This window comes from Xiphophorus maculatus, chromosome 7, assembly GCF_002775205.1.
Source record: "Xiphophorus maculatus strain JP 163 A chromosome 7, X_maculatus-5.0-male, whole genome shotgun sequence".
Lineage (NCBI taxonomy): Eukaryota > Metazoa > Chordata > Actinopteri > Cyprinodontiformes > Poeciliidae > Xiphophorus > Xiphophorus maculatus.
This window is the reverse complement of record NC_036449.1, coordinates 25,538,574-25,551,541: the sequence shown is the minus strand read 5'-3', so window position 1 is coordinate 25,551,541 and position 12,968 is coordinate 25,538,574. Positions and strand designations below refer to the sequence as shown.

Sequence of the window (12,968 nt, the reverse complement as noted above, 5' to 3'; positions counted from 1 at the left end):
CATCCTCCTTCACAGCAGGAATAGCAGCATAGGTTTTGCTTTACAGAAATGCAATATCTTCTAATTTCCTTGGGGGTACAATCAATCACCGCCAAGGAGAATGAATGGCACTTCTGGATTGGCTGCTTTTCTACAGCAATCCAATTGTGTGTCAAAATAATTAGGAATTATAATTCCCCAAACTGCACTTTCATTGAAATATTTTAGATATGGTCTAAGAAAAACAGGCTTATTGTCCGTGAATAACTCTGAGTTACGTCCCACTGAAAGATCCACAGATACTGAACCACGAATAGGCGGAAGTTCATTGTAGTCTGAAATGTAACTGAAAAATGAACATTTCTAATGTATCTAAACACATAAAATTGTAATTTATTATAGTCTAATATCTGCTGTTTAACTAGATTACCAAATAACCTCAAATTTTACTGTCATACATTAAAATACCATCTTCTTCTCATGCATTATTGTTTTTAGACCAAACATTTCTTTGTGCCATCAACCCATTACTTCAACTACTTCACACATTCTTAGTTGCTCTCTGTCTTGCCTGCTTATATGTTCCTTCAACAATATAACAAAAAGACACACATGCATGCACACAGGCTTCTTAAACTGGCTTCGGGTGGGGTCATAAATCACCAGAGTGAGTAGCAATGATCCCCTCTAGCATCTGCAGGGCTGTGGTAGGGAATTCAGCTCGACTGATGGACCAAAGAGGAAAGTGTAGCTAAATGGTTGCTGCAGCTTCCAGTGTCCATCAAGGCAAAAAGGATGCAGTTATGCTTCTGATGACTGTCAAACATTATTTAGATGGAAAAATAAACAAATTGATTAGCATTGTACTAAACCCCAAACATACACATAAACATTTTTAGCCTCTTTGTCTCATTTTTAAAGTTCCTGGAATTTTGTTTGACAGAAACTTCTCAACATATTAATCCAATTAAATAAAAAAAAACATTACAGCAGTTCTTTTCTTTGACTGATTTAGGTCCAAACTCTTAAAGCTCAATTTCACACTTATTTTATCAGACTAAACACAACATGAGGTCGTACATATTTGCTTTTAACACAGATGTTATTACAACGGACCAACACTGGAAGAGGGGTTCATGTACATGAGGTAGTTACCAAAAACATCTACCTCCAAGGAAACCAGTGGTAAACATCTGCTCTAAAGGCTTTATATGGTCCGTTTCCAGCTGAGTGGCTGCACACAGCGCAGAGCCTGACACATGGTAAAATGAATGCCAGCAGAATGAGGAAAGTGTTGCTTTTTGGTATAAAACTATTTTAGGGAAAGATTTTATAGCTTGTTGAGTAATCTATGATTATGTACATATTTGTTAACGATTTATTCTTGGTTTTTATGCCCAGTAAAACTTTAATGGATCTGAAATCGTAACTTTTTAAGTTTTGCACAGTACTTTGAAACTGGTAACTGGCCAGTGCCGGTGTTTTATGACAGATTTCTGGCCTTTTCCTACCAACTGAGCAGTCTATCTGAGAGTCTTTGCTGACCATCTCTTTATGACCGCAGTTTACCCATCTTCCAAAAGCTGCTTCCAGCAGGTTAATGCGTCATGTAAAAAGTTCAAGCCATCTCAAACTCGGTTTTTTGATCTCAATCTAATAGAGCGCCTTTGGGATGTTGTGGAACAGGACATTCACAACAAATTGCCCTAAATCTGCAGCAACTACTTGACACTCTAATGTCAATTTGGACCCAAGAACAAAGGTTTGCTTGACACCATGTTGAATCAATGCCATGAGGAACTAAAGCATTTCTGTAGGAATTGGGTACTAGCAAGGTGTACATCAAAAGGTGGCTGGTAAATCCAGACCTAATAGAAAAAACCTAAACTTGAGCAAAGAACCTATTTTAATTTGATGCTTATATCACATGCATGCTATCATAAAGACATATTTGTGCCCATCGATTTGTTAAATCTATAAAATATACCAAATATAAATTTCTTTTGATAAAAATAAAGTACAATTTTAGCACCATTGAGGTAACAGCTGAAAACTTTGGGTACAGTCAATGATCAACTAAAGAATTATGCATTTCTCATAATTTCTCAAAGAATTGATTTTAAGATACTGCTTACCCTCTACTTGTTTACTTAAGTAATTTTCATAGTAGTACTGTAAAACAATCATTCAATAATTAAAAATCAATCATATTAGTTAAAAAAAGGTGATATTAATTTTTTAGTTCTGAATTAAGTGAGAAAAGTGGTACTTTGGTACTTTAATCTCTGTTTATATTAATAATACCAATGCTCTCTCTGTCTAAACGGTAAAAGTTTTAAACTGGCAAAAGTAGAGAATCAGTGTAACAAGAGAAGGAAGAGATCGAAGAAGAACGAGAGACTGAAATGAGCAATCGAAGATGAGGTAGAGGAGGAGATGAAAGAGGAAGAAAAGTGGGCAAGGGAAAGGGAAAGAAACTGGACAGAGACAAATAGCCAGGGGAAATGGCTGTTGCAGGAGAGCCCACCTGTGAGACAACCCTCTCAGTGGCTCTAACACAGACTGATAGGCCCACCAGGCAGCAACCTCTACCCAATCCATTTCATTTCTGTCCGATTTTTCCAAAACTAAATTCCCTTTTCCGATTCCCATCAGGTCTGATCCAACCACCAAGATGCTCAAACCTGTTAGGAATAACTCTGATTCAATATTAACTAATTTCTCCCGTCCTAACTTTTAACAGCCACTCAATATTTAAGGCTGCAGCAACATAGAGTGGATAATTTAAAGACTTTCAGTAATTGTCTTCTCAAAGCGGCAGAAATGTTCACTTAAAAGACAAAAAACAGAAACAGAAATAAAAAAAGATTAATTTACTGGAAACTAAAAGCAAAAGCGGGCGTAAACTAAAGCTAGGAAAATGTATGATTAAAGACACACGGCTCATTGTTACTGCCGATGTATGCAGTGGGATAAGTGAGTGCCACTGTCACTGCCCTACAATCCCATTACTTTCCCCAATAAGGCTCTGGCAGGCCTGTGATTACAGAGAGAAGAAGAATCTTAATAGAAATAGGATCGGGTCTTTTTCCTTTTTGTGTGAAGCGAGGAGCTTTGCACCATCCTCCAGCCTCCTGGTTCCCGAGTAGATGTCTACAGGCACGGAGCAGGTAATGCCGCCTAATGGAGTACACGTGTGGGCAGCGGTGGCCTAATGGAGAGGGGTCCTGGCACCAAGAAGGAGCGCCTGTCGTCCAACCAGATTGAAACTGATGGGCCAAAGTGAAGGGGCTGCAGAATACCCTCACACACACTTTCACCCAACATGGCTGTCCCAGCCTCATCAGATACACTTACACATGAGCACACACACACGTTCGCAACTCACCTCCGAGTCCATTATTCAATTTGGCCCTTCTAATGACCGGTGAATTAGACTGCCAGAAGTGATTTGCCTTCTGAGCCCCGCTGCTGGATGTCCGTACTTCCCTCCACTCTGCATATTAAGAGGCAGCTACTCAGACGATGACAGCCAATGAGGCTCCTCCAATCAGGGGGATTTATAGCGTTGGATGGGAAAGTTATCTGACCCAATGAGCTCTTAATAAAAATGGACTTAAAGTTTTACACTCAGGATCCCCATGAGTTAGCATTAATATCCATGGAATTCATTGTTTAGCTGAGTGAATCCAAAAATCAAACCTCTCCATAACAATTAGTATAGTCTACTGTGATAATGGACAATGATGGATACAAAAACCCTTTATTGTCATTGGATGGCAATATGGGACTTACATCTAAACTGTACATCTCAATACATCAGATTACTATTAATTACACTCAGTGACTGGCATTGCTCATAAACAATAGTTCTGCTAACACTAAACCACTACACAGACATGGTATTTTGTGGAAACTAATACAAAAGCGCTAACTTCAATTCAAATTATATCTGCCCTTGAAAGACTACAACCCTCAAGCACCAATTTAATTTTGACACAATTTAGATGTTCTGCAATGTCCTTAGAGTTTGGATTTATCTTAATACCTCCACAGTCAGTTTTATTTTGTTCCTGTATGTTTCCTGTTTGAAATAAAATTACTGGCATAAAAAAAGAGAGCAAAGGAAATCGAACAGTCTCAATCCACTTCAAAATAAGAGCATAACATAAACGTGTAACTACTTGAAAAAGCTTTAATAGTCGATAATCAGAACTTCAATATATATCAAACTTTGTTCAATTGAAAGCTTGTAAATTAGCACTTTTGAACTGATCCGGAATAATTTATTTAGGGGAAGTCACATGTGCAAAACACTCTCAACATTAGAAGAAGTCCTCAATGAAAAATTTGCTTGGCTTTTCGCACATTCGGAGATAAGACCATTTAAGTTGTGGAAAAAAAACAATGAGACTTAATCTTTAGGAGTGATAGGAAGTGACTGTGTCCAGTGAGAGATGGATGTCGCCTGTTTCAAGTGGGGTCAACAGGTAAAAAATAAAAACTTGTGAAAAAAATTGTTGATGGGGAAAAAAGCAAAGAGTAGACATATGGAAACTTGTCAAATTTAATGACAAAAGGAAACACTTTCCTTCTGTTTACACACAATAGATCCACAAGAGTCAATAATGAAATTACTTGTTTTTTGCCTCATGGCAAATTACTTATTTTATAGAGAAATAATCTAACAACCACCAATAATGTCTCGGATTTCAGATCCAATTGGATATACAATCTGAGTATGTGAAGGAACTGGCCAACCACACCATTTCTAAACTACATGTCGACTTCAGTCACGATAAAAACATGATCTAAAATATTTAAATGAAGAAAGAAAAAACAGAAAGCTAACCATGTGAAGCTTATGTTTTCTGGTTATTTGGTGCATTCAGGGCCGGTCCTTGTTACACCACCCAAAGTATCTGTCATCCATGTTCTCTCATGAAAAACTGCCCTATTCTTCTTCATAGATTCCTTAGGTCCAGGCTTCAGGTTTGATAATAATACAACTCCTCTACTTCTGCTTTCTTCCATCTTTTCAAGGTTGTTGGGTGGCTGCCTCTCCTCTTTTCACTAGGTGCTGTAAAATCTATTTGACAGCTCTGATTTATGACACAGCATAGGCACCGGGTGCCTGTGGGGAAAAGAGTGTACGTTTCAGTGTGTCTGGAAATGAGCGAATTTTCGGATGTGTGAGCGTGCTTGGCCCACGGAGGGCCACCGACGACGCTGTGCTCAATGTTCAGAGCTGCAAACCGAGCACACAGGTTGGAGGCTCCTGAGAGCTCGCATGTTCATGGAAGAAAACAGCTCAGTGTGAGTCCTGCATCAGCGTGAAGGCATCAACAACAGCAGAACATGCTTATGGAGACAGAGGACAGCAGGAAAGTCACTCTGTACCAACAGCAGGATTGTTTTTGTTTAAAATTGGGTTGTAGTTACAGCTGTTGAATATTTTAGTATTTGAGTACTCTACTGATTAATCTATAATTGATGAAGCAGTCAGACATTTGTCTGGAAGCCTCTCTTCAGGGACTATGAAGTCTTCTGTGTACATTATACATGTAGATATAATATACAGTCTTACCGTTTGTCTACAAGAGTTAAAGACACTGTTCAGTTGAGTTATGGTCTAAGGCACTGATTTTAACAAACTTAAATTCTGCTAAATCCACATACTTTGAAACTAGGGATCCATAATATCAAAACATTAATTTGGGATCAATCTATTGCAACTAATCTATTACAATGAACCCATTTTTGCTGACTTGTGACTACTTTTTCCATCATACGAAGACACTTAAAATACACATCTGGTAAAGACAAATCAAGTTAGTACTCAGCACTGGTCTTGTGACCACATTTTCAAAGTCTAGGTTTTGTCCAGACAATCTTTTTACTCTTTGTTGGCTTGCCAACATTGCTTTCCTGCATCTTTTCCTATTTTACCACCCTAGTGTACGACAAAGTACAAAAAACAAGAAGTTAAGAATCAGCCAAAAATTACTCTAAAGTGTTGTTAAGCAATCTACAGGAAAGTAAGTCATGGTTTGAAAGCTGTGGACCTAATCACACCAATGTCCTCTGTCCTTCTGTTCTCCTTGATTTGATGTCCATGGAGCCTTACACCTACCATCGTTTATCACATCCAAGGCCTGGTGAAATGATCCTGACTGCATTGACTTCCACATGTTTGTGTGTACCCATGTGTGAGGAGGGCGGAGGTCCGAAAGTAAAATGCCGCAAAGCTGTGGATGAATCCATGTAAAATTTTTGTGCGGGGCTGCGACTGCAGACGGCGTCGTGCAGGAGCTGAATTTCACACCTCGTGGCCTTTCTGCTGTCAAACAGATGAGGTGGAATTGATGGACAGTTGGGACAGGGCATGGAGGGAGACCTCAGTCGGATGGAAAAGGTTGTGACAGACGACAAAGAGGTGAATGGAAAGAAGACGGAGTAGTGGTTTAGCTCCTTCTCTGCAGAGCGTATTATAAGGTGTGCATAATAAAAGGCAAAACAATCTCATATTTATGAAATCTCAAATCTCTGCAGAGATTTGTAATCACTCACAGTCAGCTAAACAAACCTCAGCGGTTTGAAGGATCCCACAACAGAGTAGAGCTTTTTTCCCCCTGCGACAGTCCGTCATAGTCATTAGCAGCATGCTAATCAAAGCTAATTACATTGAGACAGGCAGACACAACTCATTTCTTATTATGACAGAGTGCCGCTGTGTTTGCAGTACTCAGCCAGGCACTGCTTCTAATCATCTGCTCTTTTTCTGATCTAATACAAATGAATGGGACTGTGTTTTCTATTTGGATTCATCTGCTGTGGATGTCAGACGTTAATCTAAGCTGTTCAAGGCTGGCTAATCAATTTAAAGAAAATAACAATAATAAATGTGAGGCATTCAGAAAAACCATTCAGTAATTTACAAATATCTTGAAAAAATACAGGAACAAGTGAAAATGAAGCTACAAAAAAAATAAAAATCTTGCATGAAAAGTCTTCCCCCTCACAGCGATGGATTTGAAGCGTCAGGCGGTAGAGAGCCCCCTCCCACACTATTCAAGTTGCAAAAGCTCATTTTAGAGATTTTGCTGGCGAGGCAGAAAAGGCCTCTGTTCCCCATTTTCCATTTTTCATATACGGCCCATTGGAAAGCATCGTCTGCAAGTGTCATGGTTTGGCACATTTATGAGAGATGCACCGGGGATATGCTTAAGTTGAGTCTTTTGAAAGTCACTCTGCGCTATATGTTAATTCACTGAGAGCTAAATCCCAATCCTTCACATAGAAACAGGTTTATACATCATTCAGTTTATATCCAAAGACTGGAGTCGAGTAACAGCTGAAAATTATGTCAATAATTTTCAGCTACGTTAATAAAAGATACAAATTCAAATATCTAAAATATCAACACTTAAACTTGGCTCAATACACTGTTTTTAAAAAGTGACCTAAATCCAGATTTTACTGCTTATAAATAACATTTTCTTCTATTTTTTTCCAATTGATACCTAGAACATTTACTGTAGTAAGGCAAACATGCAAAACCCTTTTTAAAAGGAAACATCCTTTTCCAACAACAAATACAACTAGTGTATTTGTTTAATTAAAGTATTGCATGCCTGGTTTATTTATTGCTGAGTAGGTAAAAGAACACTATTTTGGTCACTACTTTGGCCCATGTGACAAAATGTTCGGATGCTCCTGCAATATACAGTTATGGTAAAATGATTACAATAAAGTAAAACATTTGCTTACTCTTATGGGCTCTTAAAATATTAAATCCAACTTGAACTTGAAACCATATAAGCTATGATCCAATAACTTATAGAATCACTTTTAGCTGCAAATCTCTGTCTTTATCAGGCTCTCACAATGTTGTGGAGGAGTTTTGGCTTAGATTTTGCTTCAGTCACAAAAACTAGATATATATGAGGATATGTTTGTGCACAGCTCCTTTATTCCCACCAGAACATTTAAATCATTTTAAGCTCTGGATTTCGGTGCTTGACATTAGTATGAGGTTTTCCTGCTGATATTCAGAGTCTGTTGCTTGGTCTGATTGGGTCAGACGTCTGTACTTTGGTCTCATATGTCCAAAAGATATTTTTTCTGAAGTCCTGTGGTTGCAAACCTAAGCTCTGTTCCCACATTTGTTCCCTTCTTTTTCCAAGTTTTGCAGCTTAATTCTACTCTCATCAACTTCACCATTTATAACGTGCTGAGACCTGTAGAGTTTAAAATCAGCTATCTGGATATTGCACAGTTTGACCGTAGGGTGAATATACCAGGATGTCCACTATTTGACAGATTCTCAATTGTCACAACTTGTTTTCCACTTATGGATAATCTCTTTCACTGTTTGATGAACTTGAACTTACTATTATAACCCTTCCCTGACTGACAGGCAAGTAATAAACTCTTCACAAGGTAATTGCTGATGTCTTTCATACTTAGTATCACTCATACAATACCTGACGCCAGCCTTCATAAACTGTATGCTTTTTTATTGCTATTACTGATGTAGATACGTTTTAGACAAAAAATATACAGGAAAGATTTTTCTGTCTTGATTTTGATCATTTGCTGTGTATAAAAAGCAAATTATCTATATCATTTTCTATATAATCAATTTACACCTTTTTTTGGGCTACCCTGTCTGTTCTTGCAATTGATAGGAATTTAAATATTGTTTATATTTTTCTGTATTAGTTTTGTCTTGTTCTTTTTTCTTTTGCTATTTTTGTTTAATTTTGTTTGGTTGATTTTGTTCAGCAAAGTCAGTTTTTTTTGTGTACTAGTTTATGGAAAGGCTAAAATCACCTAAATAAATAAATAATTTTAAGAATATAATACAAATAAAAATGTTAAAATCTATTGCTTTATCTCATTTGACTTTAAATTATTTGAATTAGCTGCAGTATTGAATATACTAAAGTTCAATTATAAACTAAAGTTACGAGACTTTAACAGCTCGTAATAGATTAAACCCAAACATCAGATTAAAAGTTAAAATAAATATCCTTTCAAGCCAGGATATCCTGTTTTTTGAGGCTAGAATTTGTCTGCCTGCTTGACCATTTTTTGGCTTATTAAAGAATAACAGGATGGAATTTACAGCTGAAATTAAAGAACCCAAAACTAAAAGCGGGTGTGCTTTGTTTCAACGTGGCTGTGTAGAGTGACATGCAATAATTACGGCCTGAAGGTCTCGGTCTTTTTCATGTCACTGTCATAAAACATGGAAGACAGAAATGTCTGAACAGGGAAGAGCCAGTGTTCATGTCTCTTTTTCCCTGAGGTGTGCTGATTAGTGAGCCGACAGCTTTCTATTTAAACAACCACAATTTTCCACAGGAAATGATCGTCGTCGTCCACAAAATAACGTAATTTGGAAGTGAGGCAGAAGTTTTGGAATAATCTGTGATACACAAGCAGCTTTGGTGGGAAAATTTTGAGAACATTTCCAGATTATAAGGAGAAATCGACATAAGGAATTTTCAGATTTAGTTTGAAATGATCAGTGATTCAGCAACAAACAAAAAACCTCCAGGAAGTCAAGAACCCAGGAATTCACTAAAGAGCTGAAATCGAAGAAAGCTAAAGCAGAGTAAGAGTCAGGCCAGACTCCTTCTCCTCCTGCTTCGTCATCGCTTCTCTCTGGCGAAAAGTGCAAATTTCCTTCCTAGGTGATAAGAGTGGGAGAATAAAAGAGGCGGGAAACAGAGCTGGGTAATACTGATAGACATATTCACTCTGAGCGAGCAGACCTGGAGTTTTTAAATCAAAGGATAAAAAAAATGCTCCCTCAGCAGAGGTGGGCTTAGTTGGATGAATGGACTTGACGGCGGAGGTGAGGCGGTGGTACGGAGGAGGTTGGCGGATGTCAAAGCAAGTGGCTGAGACATGGCTAATGCTGCCGCTGAGCTGTGGCCACCTGAGTAATTACTACCTTCTCTGTTTGGTTAATCCCCCGGAGTGGAGCAGCAAACTCAGGAGAGAAACGCTCCGAGCGCTGAAGGGCTCTCGTCATTCAACTTCAATTATGATGAGCCGCGTCCTGCCTCGCTCAGAGAGACACGGAGGGGAAGGAAGACAAAGAAAACAGATCTCTGGAGTCCCTTCAAGCAAAAAAAGGAGATGATCTTGATATTTTAGGGTTCACTCTAGTAATTGAACTCTTCATAACTGATTGAACTCTTTATTGCCTTATACTTAACATACTGACATTTAATCGATTTGTTTTCTCTGGAAAAGAAAGTGACTTATTGGAATGTTTTATGCAGTAGACAAAAACTAAACAAAAAAGTTTGCACATCCTATTCTCTAGTAGATACTGCTGTCGCGTCTGGAAGAACTGCAGAGACGTTTCTCATCTCCTCACTTTTAGCAACTTTTCATTAAATTTTAAAGAAAATTTTATGTCCAACTGTTAGAAAAAAATACCTGCAGAGTGACCTATTTCTGTAGGTCTTTGTAAAGGTTTATACAGACGCAGTTGGCTTTGTATTTTGCTTCTCTTCCTTGTAATCATAAAAGTGGCTTTGATGGAAAGTTCTTTAAACTATGTTGATCTACTAATATCTTTTGACTGAAAGGAATTTTTAGATGGTCCAGTCAAGGTTGAGATGTTTATATGATAAATAATCTAAAGAATTGGATAATGGAAGAGAGGTCTTGCAACCTCAAAGACTAAGATATCGACATCATAGATAAAAAGGTCAAAGCAACTTTGGAAACATGCAAGAAGCTGATATAGGTTTAATAGAAGCCTACAATTTTTTTTTATAAAAATGGTTGATAAAAGTATACAAATTAATACTTTTTCCAAATCAGATACTCCCTTTACATTGTTTTATTGAATTTGTAGAGGTGTCGGTCTCATTTCCCGTCAAAACAATCTAATTGGTGGGATAAGGATTTCAAATGCAAATCTGCAAAGGGTATGAATAACTTTTAAAGTCATTACAGGACGAAAAAATTTTCCCACCCAAACTTCTTATTGTACCTGTATATAACAAAGCTGTAGATTTCTACAGAAATCATTTCAGCCCATCAAAGATAATTCAAACTTTGAACTTCAAACATATAAAAAACAAGACATATTTTGGTCACGTCACCCGTTTTGTAGAGAAGATGTCTTTTGCTATGGATATAAAAGGAACATTTTGATTTTACTAAAGAATATGCAAATGTTTTAAAATTGTTATATTATCAACATTTTCCAAAATTATTCAAACTTGGAAAAGGACTAAATCAAACTAACTATGTTCACAGACTGACAGAAATTCGCCTGTTTAGGATAAACTTTGCTGTAAACATGCAGCCATAAAAAGCAAGAATAAATGTAATATCCTGGACTCAGCAAGCAGTTATAAAGTCAAAGAAACAACGTAGAACCACTTGTTTCAAAGCTGCAAACACCTGTTTGCATCTCAGCATCAGAAAAGACGACAGAACTTCAACTCTTAGGGTTACCTTTGCGTTCAGAGCGCTTCTTCCGCCTCCTCTTAAACTTGCGTCGGATCAGGCAGTAATAGGAGCCCAGGCTGTGCACATCGTTGGTAAAAAGGGCCATGCTTTCGAGCTCCACAATATTCTCTAAAATCAACTAAACCGCTATGAAGGAATAAGGTAAAACTTGAGCTGGAATCAGCCTACCAGTCCTGCACCTCTGACAGCCAATGCTATCACACGTCAACCTCTGAGTAAAGTCATGCAACAGACATGCTCAACTCCACAACACCTGCAGCGTTTCTTTGTTTCTACCCTCATACCCAAACTGTCTCTCCATCCCTCCCTCTCTCTCCTCCTCCGGCTGCTTCTCTCCTCTGTTGACTTCATGGCTGCCCTATCAGAAGCCAGAGAGGGGAGGCACTGGAGTAGAGTGGGATTGAGAAGGAGGAGACTGGCTGAGAGGAGAGACTGGTAGGAATTAACACACGTTGGAATGGAAGCTTGAATCATCGGATATTTCCATCCATCCATCGAATTTTTGCCAAAAAAACCCCCAACTAATTTAATCAGTTTTTTGGGTAGTTTACACACAAATGCAACTAAGATCCTTTAATTATGCTCCTGTTCTATAACATGCTGTAGTTAAAGAGAAAGCAGTACACACACCCATACAGAAAGCTCAACAATGCACAGTCACTCAACCTGGTTAGATGATAAGTAATTTTATTTTCTTTTTTTATCTACATGAACTCTTATTCCCTAACAAGTGTAAAAGTCGCCAAAACACTGGCCTCTGCAAAGAAATACTCTGCTTCCCTCTAGTGGTCTTATGATGTCATTGCATTTTAAAACTAAATGTTGCTCTTTGCATGCCACATTTTATAATAACAGAGTTCTAAATAAAATTGTTGTTATAAATGTGTTCAGGATGAATAAAAAAATGACACTGACCTTTGATCTTGCAGAAAGTCTGTGACTGGAAAAACCTGTTGGAGACAAAGAGAAAAACATATTTTCCAGGTAAATACTCAGCAGGATTTTTGGCAGAGTGAGACATCTTTGTCATCACATTTTCACAGATGTGCTGGACCAGAAAAGAGACATACAGAATCCGGGAGCTTTATAAATAATCTGCAGCTAAATGAACGAATACAGATTTTTTTTTTTTTATTATATAATTATCAGCACCACAACAACAGACAATGTAACTGAAGCAACCTTGAATTAATTTTTTTTACTTTTCTGAGTTGATCCTTCCTCCATGACTTACTGTAACTTTCTGTTGTACCAGTTTGCTAAACTCTACTGGACCTTAAACCAGTAATGTGTGTTTTGGTCAGAAAAGAATAAGATTGAGTTTTCAAAAATGAACCACTCAACATGAAATTTATTTTATAAAAAACTATGTGCAAAAGCATCCTTCCCTTTTCTTAAGTATGGTGGAAAAGCTGGACACCTTATTGAAAGTACAGAGATGTTTTAAAAATACAAATCTGGTGGCCTCTGCCTGTAAAATAAAA

At 37.7% G+C, this 12,968-nt stretch overlaps 1 protein-coding gene and 1 pseudogene across 3 annotated transcripts in view; both read right to left on the bottom strand.

The window, feature by feature from the left end:
* Positions 1 to 12,968, bottom strand: part of LOC102232610 (double-stranded RNA-specific editase 1-like) — a 129,815-nt gene that overhangs the window by 33,307 nt on the left and 83,540 nt on the right. For all 3 annotated transcript variants that reach the window (XM_023336484.1, XM_023336483.1, XM_014469597.2), the window contains one exon: positions 12,400 to 12,434. The gene's annotated coding sequence lies outside the window, so the exon portion shown is untranslated. The remainder of the gene's footprint in view (positions 1 to 12,399; positions 12,435 to 12,968) is intronic.
* LOC111609283 overlaps positions 11,723 to 12,968 on the bottom strand; it is an 85,995-nt pseudogene continuing 84,749 nt past the window's right edge.